This window comes from Ambystoma mexicanum, chromosome 1p (assembly GCF_040938575.1).
Source record: "Ambystoma mexicanum isolate Mex_15411 chromosome 1p, UKY_AmexF1_1, whole genome shotgun sequence".
Taxonomy (NCBI): Eukaryota; Metazoa; Chordata; class Amphibia; order Caudata; family Ambystomatidae; genus Ambystoma; species Ambystoma mexicanum.
In genome coordinates, this window is record NC_090921.1 from 622,503,383 (window position 1) to 622,515,621 (window position 12,239).

Consider the following 12,239-nt stretch of genomic DNA (forward strand, 5'->3'; position numbering starts at 1 on the left):
CGTGTGTATTTCAGGGGTGCGCGGGAAGTTCCACACGCGATTGGCCTGGGCGCGTGTATTTCAGGGGTGCGCGGGAAGTTCCACACGCGAATAGCCTGGGCGCGTGTATTTCAGGGGTGCGCGGGAAGTTCCACACGCGATTGGCCTGGGCGCGTGTATTTCAGGGGTGCGCGGGAAGTTCCACACGCGATTGGCCTGGGCGCGTGTATTTCAGGGGTGCGCGGGAAGTTCCACACGCGATTGGCCTGGGCGCGTGTATTTCAGGGGTGCGCGGGAAGTTCCACACGCGATTCCATCAGGGTACGTGTATTTCGGGGTGCGCGTGAAGTTCCACACGCGATTCCATCAGGGTACGTGTATTTCGGGGTGCGCGTGAAGTTCCACATGCGATTCCATCAGGGTACGTGTATTTCGGGGTGCGCCTGAAGTTCCACACGCGAAATCAGCAGGGTACGTGTATTTCAGGGTGCGCGTGAAGTTCCACACGCGATATCAGCAGGGTACGTGTATTTCAGGGGTGCGCGGGAAGTTCCACACGCGATTGGCCTGGGCGCGTGTATTTCAGGGGTGCGCGGGAAGTTCCAAACGCGAATAGCCTGGGCGCGTGTATTTCAGGGGTGCGCGGGAAGTTCCACACGCGATTGGCCTGGGCGCGTGTATTTCAGGGGTGCGCGGGAAGTTCCACACGCGATTGGCCTGGGCGCGTGTATTTCAGGGGTGCGCGGGAAGTTCCACACGCGAATAGCCTGGGCGCGTGTATTTCAGGGGTGCGCGGGAAGTTCCACACGCGATTGGCCTGGGCGCGTGTATTTCAGGGGTGCGCGGGAAGTTCCACACGCGATTGGCCTGGGCGCGTGTATTTCAGGGGTGCGCGGGAAGTTCCACACGTGATTGGCCTGGGCGCGTGTATTTCAGGGGTGCGCGGGAAGTTCCACACGCGATTCCATCAGGGTACGTGTATTTCGGGGTGCGCGTGAAGTTCCACACGCGATTCCATCAGGGTACGTGTATTTCGGGGTGCGCGTGAAGTTCCACACGCGATTCCATCAGGGTACGTGTATTTCAGGGGTGCGCGTGAAGTTCCACACGCGATATCAGCAGGGTACGTGTATTTCAGGGGTGCCGGGGAGTCCTACATGTGATTTGACAGTGTGGGTCCTCCCAGGTGTTCCCTGTACACCCTCCACGGCCCCTGCAGGCAGCCCACACCACCGGGGACTACCCTGCATTCCTGGTCATGTCCCGCAGGCAGCCCACCCAACATGGGCATGCCCCCCAGCAAAGGCACATGTCTCCTTGAACTAATGAACACCAACTCATGTCCCCTTGCACCCCCACCCCCCAGCACTGTGGGGCACCTGCCAGCAGGCCCCCACCCATGTCCAACTCATGTCCCCCACCACCCCCACCCCCCCAGTCACCAGGGGCAGCCTCCACCAGGCCCCCACCCATGTCTCCCAGCACCCCCACCCCCCAGTCACCAGGGGCAGCCTGCACCAGGCCCCCACCCATGTCTCCCACCACCCCCACCCCCCAGCACTGTGGGGCACCTGCCAGCAGGCCCCCACCCATGTCCAACTCATGTCACCCACCACCCCCACCCCCCAGCACTGTGGGGCACCTGCCAGCAGGCCCCCACCCATGTCCAACTCATGTTCCCCAGCACCCCCACCCCCCAGCACTGTGGGGCACCTGCCAGCAGGCCCCCACCCAGGTCCAACTCATGTCTCCCACCACCCCCACCCCCCAGCACTGTGGGGCACCTGCCAGCAGGCCCCCACCCATGTCCAACTCATGTACCCCACCACCCCCACCCCCCAGCACTGTGGGGCACCTGCCAGCAGGCCCCCACCCATGTCCAACTCATGTCTCCCACCACCCCCACCCCCCAGCACTGTGGGGCACCTGCCAGCAGGCCCCCACCCATGTCCAACTCATGTCTCCCACCACCCCCACCCCCCAGCACTGTGGGGCACCTGCCAGCAGGCCCCCACCCATGTCCAACTCATGGCTCCCACCACCCCCACCCCCCAGCACTGTGGGGCACCTGCCAGCAGGCCCCCACCCATGTCCAACTCATGTACCCCACCACCCCCACCCCCCAGCACTGTGGGGCTCCTGCCAGCAGGCCCCCACCCATGTCCAACTCATGTTCCCCACCACCCCCACCCCCCAGCACTGTGGGGCACCTGCCAGCAGGCCCCCACTCATGTCCCACTCATGTCCCCTTGCACCCCCACCCCCCAGCACTGTGGGGCACCTGCCAGCAGGCCCCCAACCATGTCCCCCTGCCCCCAGGTCCTGACGATACACAATCATGGCAGTAATGGGCAGCATACCCAGCACAAACACCCAGCCAAGGATTGCATCCACCCACATAGCAAATGCAATTACATGATACAACCCCAATGGCAAGTATGTAAATGAACACATGTCCGTCACACACACATACACAATGGGTGCAAGTGAATGTCAAAACCCATATCATGACATGCATGAAACCAATGAGAAAATACCACAAAATAAAGTTATAAAAACATGTATTCTCGAAGAAAATGAAGTAAACTAATCAAACATACAACAATGGGGATAACAAAATAAATTGTCCATGTCCGATAAGTAATGTAAAAATCCAAAAAACAAAGGAATCCAAAAACGAATGTTGTCCAAAGCAAAATCATGGTGAAAAAAAATAAGGAAAAACCATTGCCTCATGGTGAACACAAATATAAATCAAAAAAATGTATTTTAAAAAATCCAACTATACACAAGAATATTCCAGGGTCCATGAGCCCAACACTATAAATGAAACCTACTACTACCTAATAAAAAAACGATATACAGAAAAGTGGCCATTGTCCGAGCGGTCCAAAAAAATCTCAAAAAATAAAGGAAACCTAACACTAACTAACTAAAGAACTATATACAATGGCAGCGGGCAAGTCCTGCGGCTCACTCTGTGATGTTGCCGGCCAGGGCATCATCGAACTCCATGTCGATGTCCTTTAGGCGGGACTCTGTCCTGGCCCCGAGGTCTCGCAGGGATAACCCCATGTTCACCTCAAACTCCCTGCGAGCTTCCTCGAGGCACTCAGCCCGCCTCAACGCCCGACGCATGGAGAACTCCGCCCTGACCATGGTGAGCCGCTCCTCTTCCGCCCGCTGCCGCTCCGCACCTATCCGCTGGACCAACTGCTCCCACACGGAAGACACTACCATCCCAGGGTTCTCCTGCCCTCCGGCCGATGCCTGCCCCTCTGATCTTGATGGCCCCGAGCCATGATGCCTCCCACGTCGAGCCTGCTGCTGCCTCCGACGCCACTGCCTCTGCCAGCACGACGGCATCCAGGATGATGGAAACCACTGACGCCGTCGTGCACGTGCCCTGCCCGATGATGCCGTCACATCCTCCATCTGCTGGGGTCCAGTTGCTGTGTTGTCCACCCCTGCTGGACCTCTGACTCCCGACTGTGGCAGGGATGGGATCCCCACCGAGCTGGCTGCATTGGTCAGGGCAGGTCCACAGGGGGCCCTGGTGGCATCTGGGCCGGAAGACGGCAAGGAGAATGACTGGCGTATAGTCTCCACAGAGGAGGAGAGGGCCGCCAGATTGGCCGACACATGCAGGAAACCCCCGAACATGGCCGATCCCAATTGGGCCACGTTGGCACGGTGCTCTTCGTGATGACGTGCGTGCTCCTCCTGGGAAGCACGCACGGCATCACGAATCACAGCCGTGCGCATCGCGACCCCAATCAGGACCTTCTCCACACGGCCAGGGGTCCCCTCGTCCGCAGGTGGAGGGGAGTCAGATGACATGGACATCCCCTCTACCTGCGGACGGGCCTGGGACGGGGCATCCCTGCTGGTGCAAGGTGGTGCACCCACAGGTTCAGGGACAGCGACATGCACAGGCCCCTCCACGGTGACCTGTGCTGCCTCCTGCCCCTGGACTGCACCACTTGCACCAGCAGGGATGCCCCCACCAGGCTCCATGTGCGCCTCAGTGGCGGCCTCCTCCTCCTCTTGAAACCACCAACCTGGATGGCTCCTCGCCATCTACCGCCGTAGCAGGCCCCTGTGGGGGCTCACCCACCCCTTCCGCTGCAGCCGTGGGGGCATCCCCGCTGCCTTGCTCCACAGCGCCGTCTCCGCCCTCTCCTTCACTAGCCGCTGCGTAGAGGGAGACATAGAACACAAGCATCAGGGTACTGTACAATGGTCCCCTAGACAGGAAGCAATAGCAGATGAGTGCCACTGTCAAAGTACACTTCCATCATGTCACACCACAACACATGTGTCAGTCCAGGCAAAACACACACAGTGACAGTCATGGTGCGTGCCATGGACATTTCAATGCATGTCCAATGGACTCTCGAATCATACAATGTAATGGGACTCACATGCATCATGGGTCATGCCTATCACATGCACACACTTCACCTCAGTCACATCCATCTGGCCCCGTACACCCCAATCACAGTGCATACAAGGATGACTAGGCTGCATCAGTGAATCTGTACATTGTCACAGACATGTGTCATGCATCCATGGCACTCACAAGTCACAGACACGCAGGTCAGGCACACAGACATGGATACCACATATGTATCTGGCATCAGCACCCATCCCTCGCCCCCACCCATGTCCAGGAACAGAGACTGCCATGCTCTCATGTGTGCAATCTGCACAGGGCTCCCCATGTCGCATTCAAACACATGCAACAACCATGCGGTTCACACATTACAGGTCGCACATGCATTCCCATGATGTCCCTGCACACATACATGCGTACATGGCCTATGTCACACAGGCAGGCAAGTATCAGACAACCAGCACACTGCAACATGCCCTGTCTCACACAGCAATGCTTGGCCACTTACCGCTCAACTCCAGACGGGTCTCCCTCTCAAGGACCTGGGCGTGGCGCTGGGTGTGCGCGTTCCAGGACCCTCATCTGGATGGAACTCATGCGGCCCCGGCCCCCCTCCACGAGGCGCCGGGCCTTCATGAGGGTCCTGGACCTCAAGTCTTCCCAGCGCTTCTTGACCTTCTGGATGGTGCGGGTTGCCACCCCCTCCGCGTTGATGGCAACCACACAGTCGGCCCAGATCCTCTCCCGTCCTTCCTTGTTGGTGCGGGACGATCCGAAGAGGGCATCATACTGCCCCAGGACTTGCTCCACCAGGACACCAACTTCGGTGGCACTGAAGCTGGTGCCCCTCTGCCCCTCTGGCCGGGGGTTGCCACTGGTGCCAGATGTTGATGTGCCCGACATGGCAACCCCAGGGGCAGGAGTGGGTGGGCAACTGGGTCCTGGGGCTGGGCTGTGGAGCGATGTCATCCGAGTCGGGAGTCTTCTGTTCCAGCAGGGGTGGACACAGCAACTGGACACCTGCAGATGGCTGATGTGCAGGCACCAAATGGCAGGGCACGGTGGCAGCAGGCAGGCAGGCAGGCAGCAGCAGATGGCACGTGGGAGGCTGCTCGGGGCACTGGGGGGCAGTAATTCAGCCTTCTGGGCAGGAGCGTGGTCTTCCGTGTGTTTTCGCGTGGCCAGCTTGATACGGAGTGATTTGGCACGTGAAAAATCTGCACGTCAGCGTGTAATTCGAGGAAAAGCCCTTAGCGCGTAAGCGCGTCTGCACGCATACGCATTTTCATTGGACAGAAGGCCTCTCAAGCGCAAGCGCCCCTGTGACGTGACGCGTACAGACGTGCATGCTCATTTCAGCGCGCGTGAAAAACTGCACGTCCGCGTGTAATACGAGGAAAGGGCCTATGCGCGTAAGTGACGTGACGCGCGCAGGTGTTTCCCTCATTGCACGTGATGACAGAACACACGTGGATTTCCACCAATCGCGTGTGAAAGTTCCCGGCACCCCGGAACACACGTACCCAGGCTAATCGCGTGTGGAAATTCCCGGGCACCCCGAAACACACGTACCCAGGCCACTTGTGTGTACCCACACTCCCCTCCGATCACACGCGAAGACACTCGGACCGTATCCGAACACGGGAAACACGCGCACGGCAAAAGACGTGCACAGGCGTCAACGCGTCTGCCACACGAAGGCAGGCGGAAGCGTCCCCGCGCACAGCATAAAAGTGCGCGCAAACAACAAACGCGTATATACAGCTACGATGAATGCCCCATTTGTCGCTGCACTGATCGTGGGACACCGCAGGAGGAGGAGAATAGCCAGGGCACGCATTTTCGCAACACGGACAAGCCTTTTTGGGATGCCTGACGACCAGGTCTATGGCAGGTATAGGTTTCCACCCCATATCATCCTAGACCTGGTCAGGGAGTGGGAAGATGACCTCACATCCCCCACCCTTTGCTCCCAAGCATTGAGCCCCTTGGAGAAGGTGCTCAATGTCCTGCATTTTTTGGCCACTGGGTCATTTCAGCGGACCGCTGCCATAGTGGGGGGGGTCTCACAGGCCACGCAGTCACGCTGCCTACACCAGGTACTGGCAATCATGACAGCACGCCCATCAGTCCGCAGGCACATATACATGCCCAGAACACCCGCAGAAAGGCAGGCCGTTGTCCTGGATTTTTTCAGGGTGGCACACTTCCCCAAAGTGCTCGGTGCCATAGATTGCACCCATGTGGCCCTACGTCCACCTAGGGCCATTGAGCACATCTACCGAAACCGCAAGCACTGGCATTCCATCAATGTACAGGTGGTATGTGATGCAAAGGGAATCATCACCTCTGTCTATGCAAACTACCCTGGCTCCACCCATGACAGTTTCATATACAGAATGTCCGCCCTGAGCCGGGCCCTGGAAGCTGGGCAGCATGGCGACACATGGCTCCTAGGTCAGTACAAATGCCCTTGCACATGCATGCAAGTCACACACAGACAAATATCCAAACCCTTATAATCTCAACTATTATCATCTCCCCAGGGGACAGTGCCTACCCTCTGAGCAACCACATGATGACGCCAATCCGGAACCCCACCACACCACCCCAGGTAAGATACAACGCCGCCCATATTGCAACCAGGGGCATAGTGGAGCGCACATTCGGAGTGCTCAAGTCACGTTTCCGCTCCCTTGACCGCTCTGGTGGGCAACTACTCTATGCACCACCAGTAGTGTGCAGGATAATTGTGGCAGCATGTGTCCTGCACAATGTTGCAACACGGCAGGGCGTCCCGGTGGACATGGTGGTGCCCCCACATCCCCAACCACAGGCGCTGCCCATGGGAGGGGACAGGGCACGTGGCGAGGAAGCCCGGACCTAGCTTGTGGCCACATTTTTCACCTAAACTCCCACCCCTGCGGAGTGCACACAGGCCTGGCACATACCAGGTGACAATCGATGATGACAAAGAGACAGTCAACTGTCACAACCTTACCACCCTGAGATAGTTGCCATGGAAGTGCCACATCGTCTGCATCCCTAGCTACTTAAACACAAGCTATCCTGTGTGACCAAAAGGCACACATATGACATATGACATGATATGGGCCATACACAAGTATTCCAAGGCGCAATGAGGCAGGGAGGGGGGAACAAGGGAACACAGAGAACGGTACTACTAGGCCAGGTGTCATTGGGATCGTGCAAGTGCAGGGGTAGGGGGAATGGGAAAAGTGCAAGGGGAAGGGTGGGGGGGAGTCCAGTACAGGGGAAGTAGCCCAAAAAAATAATACATAGGTCGCCTGGTGGCAACTACAAAGGTGAGTGCAGACAAGTGCTGGGAAGGGAGGGCTGTAGGGATAGAGAGACAGTACTGCAGTGCAGGGGTTGCCAGGGAGGCAGTGCAAGTGGAGAGTGGCTGGGCCAGGGACCAAGGTCGGTGAGAGTGGCCCAGTTGCAGCTCCTGTGCAGTTCCAGTGGAGAATTCTGCAAGGGAGAGGCAGACAGTAAGCAGAAGCAAAGAGGAAGGACTTGAGGTGCTTCCAGAACTGGAGATGATTCCCCTCAAGTTCAAGTCAGGCCAGAAGTCTGTTCCAGGGGGAGGGCCCTGCTGCGGAGAGAAATCTACCCCCAGCTAGTTGCTCTGAGAAGCGGATGACACGGACATGCAAGGTGTGCATCACACACACCTGCAAACCAGGCCATGGCCATCACTGTCATGTCACACAAACCCTCCCAAACATCAACATGTCATGGCACGCAATACCCATACACCAATGCAGTAACGATAAGGTACACATTGCCATGTCCTAAATGCACAGTGGCATCGGACACTGCTGCCTGACCCGGAATCAGATGAAATGACAGACCAACAACCTCCCACCCAAAATAAGTCATTTCAAAATGCATTACAACAGTCGTAGACGTAACATCACAATGAATGCCTGTCTACATGCACATCATGCATTGCAAAATCAACACTGCAGCTCATGTGTGCAGTGTCCTACTCCTGCATCACACTGCTCAGCGCACAGCACAGTGAACAGCCATTGTGTGTGATGCACACCCTGAGCATCACATCTAAGTGACAGACCACGTCAAACATCAAATCAGGCATGTACTGGATCCATGATCGGTCACAGAACATGTGCTGCCGGGACACAGTGGGCACCAGAAGGCAAACAGTGTACACGTGTATATGCAAGGGTGGGAGTACATGTAGTGCATCAGAGTGCAAGTGTGTGGTTCTGCAAGGACATGCACTCCACATATGCATGTGCACTCAAGTGACCATCAGTGTTCCCTACACATCACATGTGAACATCCACCATGTGTACACCCCAGCATGTCAAACCACAACTATCCCCTCGCACCTGAAAGGAAAACACAACACATGAACAGGCATTGATCAGCAGAACACAACATGTACATGGGATACCACCATTACTATGTCAGAGTTCCCATCACACTGCAGGGCAAGGCAACAATCAACAACAACCCCCCCCCTCCCTCACAAATGACCATGACCCACTGAACAACTGCACCTGGGTCATGGAGCCCCCAAACCTCAATTCCACCTGGCCACAGGATCACCTTTACCCTTCGTCACCATCTCCCACCTTGTGTGTAAAAAGATGCCTGAACCCTCAGAATACACACTCATTTCCGAAACACAAAATCCAAGGCATAAAAACGAACCCAAACACCCTCCAGTAGATGACTTGACGTAGCAGTACCTCACAAAGGCCAAGTACTACCACAATGATGCAACAACCAAGGTAGCACAGCAAAACAATGTCACGACAGGATGTGAGACATGTGTGGTACATGACATAGGATGATGCACCATGAATGGATGTGTACTGTCAGAGGTCCCCTGTACAGGCGCGGGAGTGCCACGAAACAACCACCCCCACCATGTCCCGGGTGCCTGCAAGGTCAAACTCACACAGGCCCCTGAGACCCTGGTGGGGAAGGAGGTTCAGGGATATGCAGTCGGGACAGGTGTTGACACACTGGATGACTGGAATGAGCGGCAGGAGATGGGAGGTGGAATGACACATGAAACTAGGGAATGCACGAAAATGTACAACCTGCATGAACACATACACAATCCAAACAGACTTGGACATCATTGTCATGGCCTTCTGTAGTCCAGGCTCAGGAGTGGTACGAACCAACCACCCCCTCTAGGGTTTTGGCGCCGGCAAGTTCGGGGCTTACACAGGCATCCGCAACCCCAGTGGGGAAAGAGGGTCAGGGAACGTTGCTTGGATAGGCACGGGAAGCAGGAACACCGGGTAGAGGGTACAGGTTTCAAAATTGCATAGGATCACGGGTGATTAGGGAGAAAACAACATACCAAATTGAACCACACATACATCCATGCATCAGTACACTCCCCAGCAAGCCTATGCAGAGCATTTTGTAAGAAAAACAACAAGACACTTAGCTCTGGTTTTGAGTGCTGGCCTCCTGCCTGCGCACTCTCAGGTCCGGTTACAGGAGCACTGCAATGCTGCAAAGAGAGACACAGTCAACAACCTGTACGTGCCAATTGCACAAAAACACAACACCAAACATGCCCCATAGCAACAGACTACTCTACAAACAGACAATCTGTGGTTGATGCTTCGTACCCATATATAACATCACCCCTGTGACGGGTCATACACAGTCAATGCAGTAAGGCAGCCGCTGCTGGGTGCGTGGCAAATGGAACACCAATGTGTCACAATTCACACAACATGCAATGTTCCCTGGGTAAGCAGACAGACCCATATAGCAAGCCATGACTACAGAGCAAGTTGCGTACCACCATGACCGAAACAAAGTTGGCAGTGCATTTATCATGAAGTACGTGGAAAAGACATGCACTGCACCCGAGTATGTCCCTTGCTGCATGTCCCTGTGAGCTGCCCCTTTCCATGTCTCGGAAGGCTACATGGTTGATACAAGTGGCTCAATGGACCTTGGTGTACCGGAGGGTATGTGCCACTGCCCCTGCATGTGTCCCAGACAACCCTACTATCAGCAGCCATCAGTCCACAAACACATCTGAGCTGCATTGTGTGCTTCAACACCAATATTCGTCTAAGCTCACCCTCAGTGCTGTGACTAAGCCTGCATGTGCAACTCGCCTGGTGCAAGCTTTGCTGTGTCGTGGCCCCGCTGTGATGCTCACCTTGCCTGGAGTTCCTTGGAACATGTCAGCAGTTCTAGGATGTGGGTCTGCAATCACTGTGCCTCTGCTTCTGCACAAATGTGCATGTGGGCACCAACAAACGGGTCCAGAATTCCGTCGTCCAATGGGACATGTCTGCTGGCAAAGGTGCTCTGGAGGCTCATCCCCCTGCAGAAAGGGCATGGAACACATGATTAATGCTTCAAAGTCATCTGTGTGTGTCTCATCAGGCATCTCATTACTTGACCATGTCAGAGAGTCACATCACAAATCACACCATCAGTCCGTCTTTCACCTACAAAGTGTGGAACACTATCTACAGCATGAATTGCAACAAGCACATGTACAGGAAAGAAATGAAACATACTACACAATGCATAGCAATCAATGTCCACATTAATCATGATACACCCCATCTAGCAAAAGCTGAACAGTGGACAATGACACCTAAATCATCCCCACTAGGGGTGTCAACACAAGTCACACAGCACCAGACATGCCACAGATATGACAGTCCAATGCCCTTGTGTAAAATGCTGTAACACCGAACCATCCTTGCGAGCCCATGGATAAGGGAGGCAGGAGTGGCATATGTGAGTCAAGGAACCCAAGCAGCAAACACATACACAAGACAACCATGAAGGGCCCAGCTGGAACAGACAGTGGATGCCTTCAAAAGCCACAAAGCACCGCACCGTCACATGAAAGCACAATAGACTAGCAATTTTAAACTAAAACAAATATTAACTAATTACACTAACTATGGAAAACCTACATTACCTATTTAAACTAACTATCAAACAGAAACTTAACTAACTAAACTAAAAGAAAAATCAAAAATGGCCACATACGACCCGGGGGGGGAGGGGAGGCACCCAGGAGGGGGGAGGTACAGGGTGCTGCTCAACATCCACATGCGATGATGCTGAGCCAAAAAAAAAACCTCCATGGGCTCAACGCCTGCACAGCACGACCTATGTGGGAGATAGATGGTCGTCCGAGTCTGGCTCATCCTGGAAAGGAGGACGTGGCACAGTAGCCTGGCCATGCCTAGCCGCAGCTTGCCCCTCGTCGGCAGCAAGTCTGCCGGACGGGTGAGCCTGGTTCTGTGTGGCGATGTGACGTAGGTCTGCATGCAGAACCTCCCGTGATACACGTGCTTCCTCTTGCAAGGTAGCACGTGTAACACGGAGTTCCTCCTGCAAGGCCTGGCTGGACAACCGCTGCACCTCCCGGCAAGCCTGTAGCTCAGCCGAGATGGTACACTCAAGCTGTGCAAACCTCTCCTCTGCCCGCTGCCTCTGGGACATCATAAGGACACCCAGAGTGGATCTGAGGGAAGCATACCCCTCCCTCAGGGCATCCATGTGCGCCTCTCCGTGAGCAGCAATTGCTTGACGCAGAGACGACATTTCAGCCTGGCGTGCCCTGTCTGAGGCCGCCATGCCCAGCCTGAGCGAGCGGGCCGTGGACCGTGCCGCCTGCTGCTGGAGAAGCACCTGCCTAGCAGTGGGGAGCACAGATCGGGCCACACGCTCCATGCTCTCAGCGATGTTCTCCATTGCTGCCCCCTGCCGTTCGGAATTGGCAGTCATGTCTTGCTCCCACTCAGTATACAGCGGTTGCGCGCGGCGACCGCGTTGCCGTACTTGACCCCTGCGGGACCCAAGGACC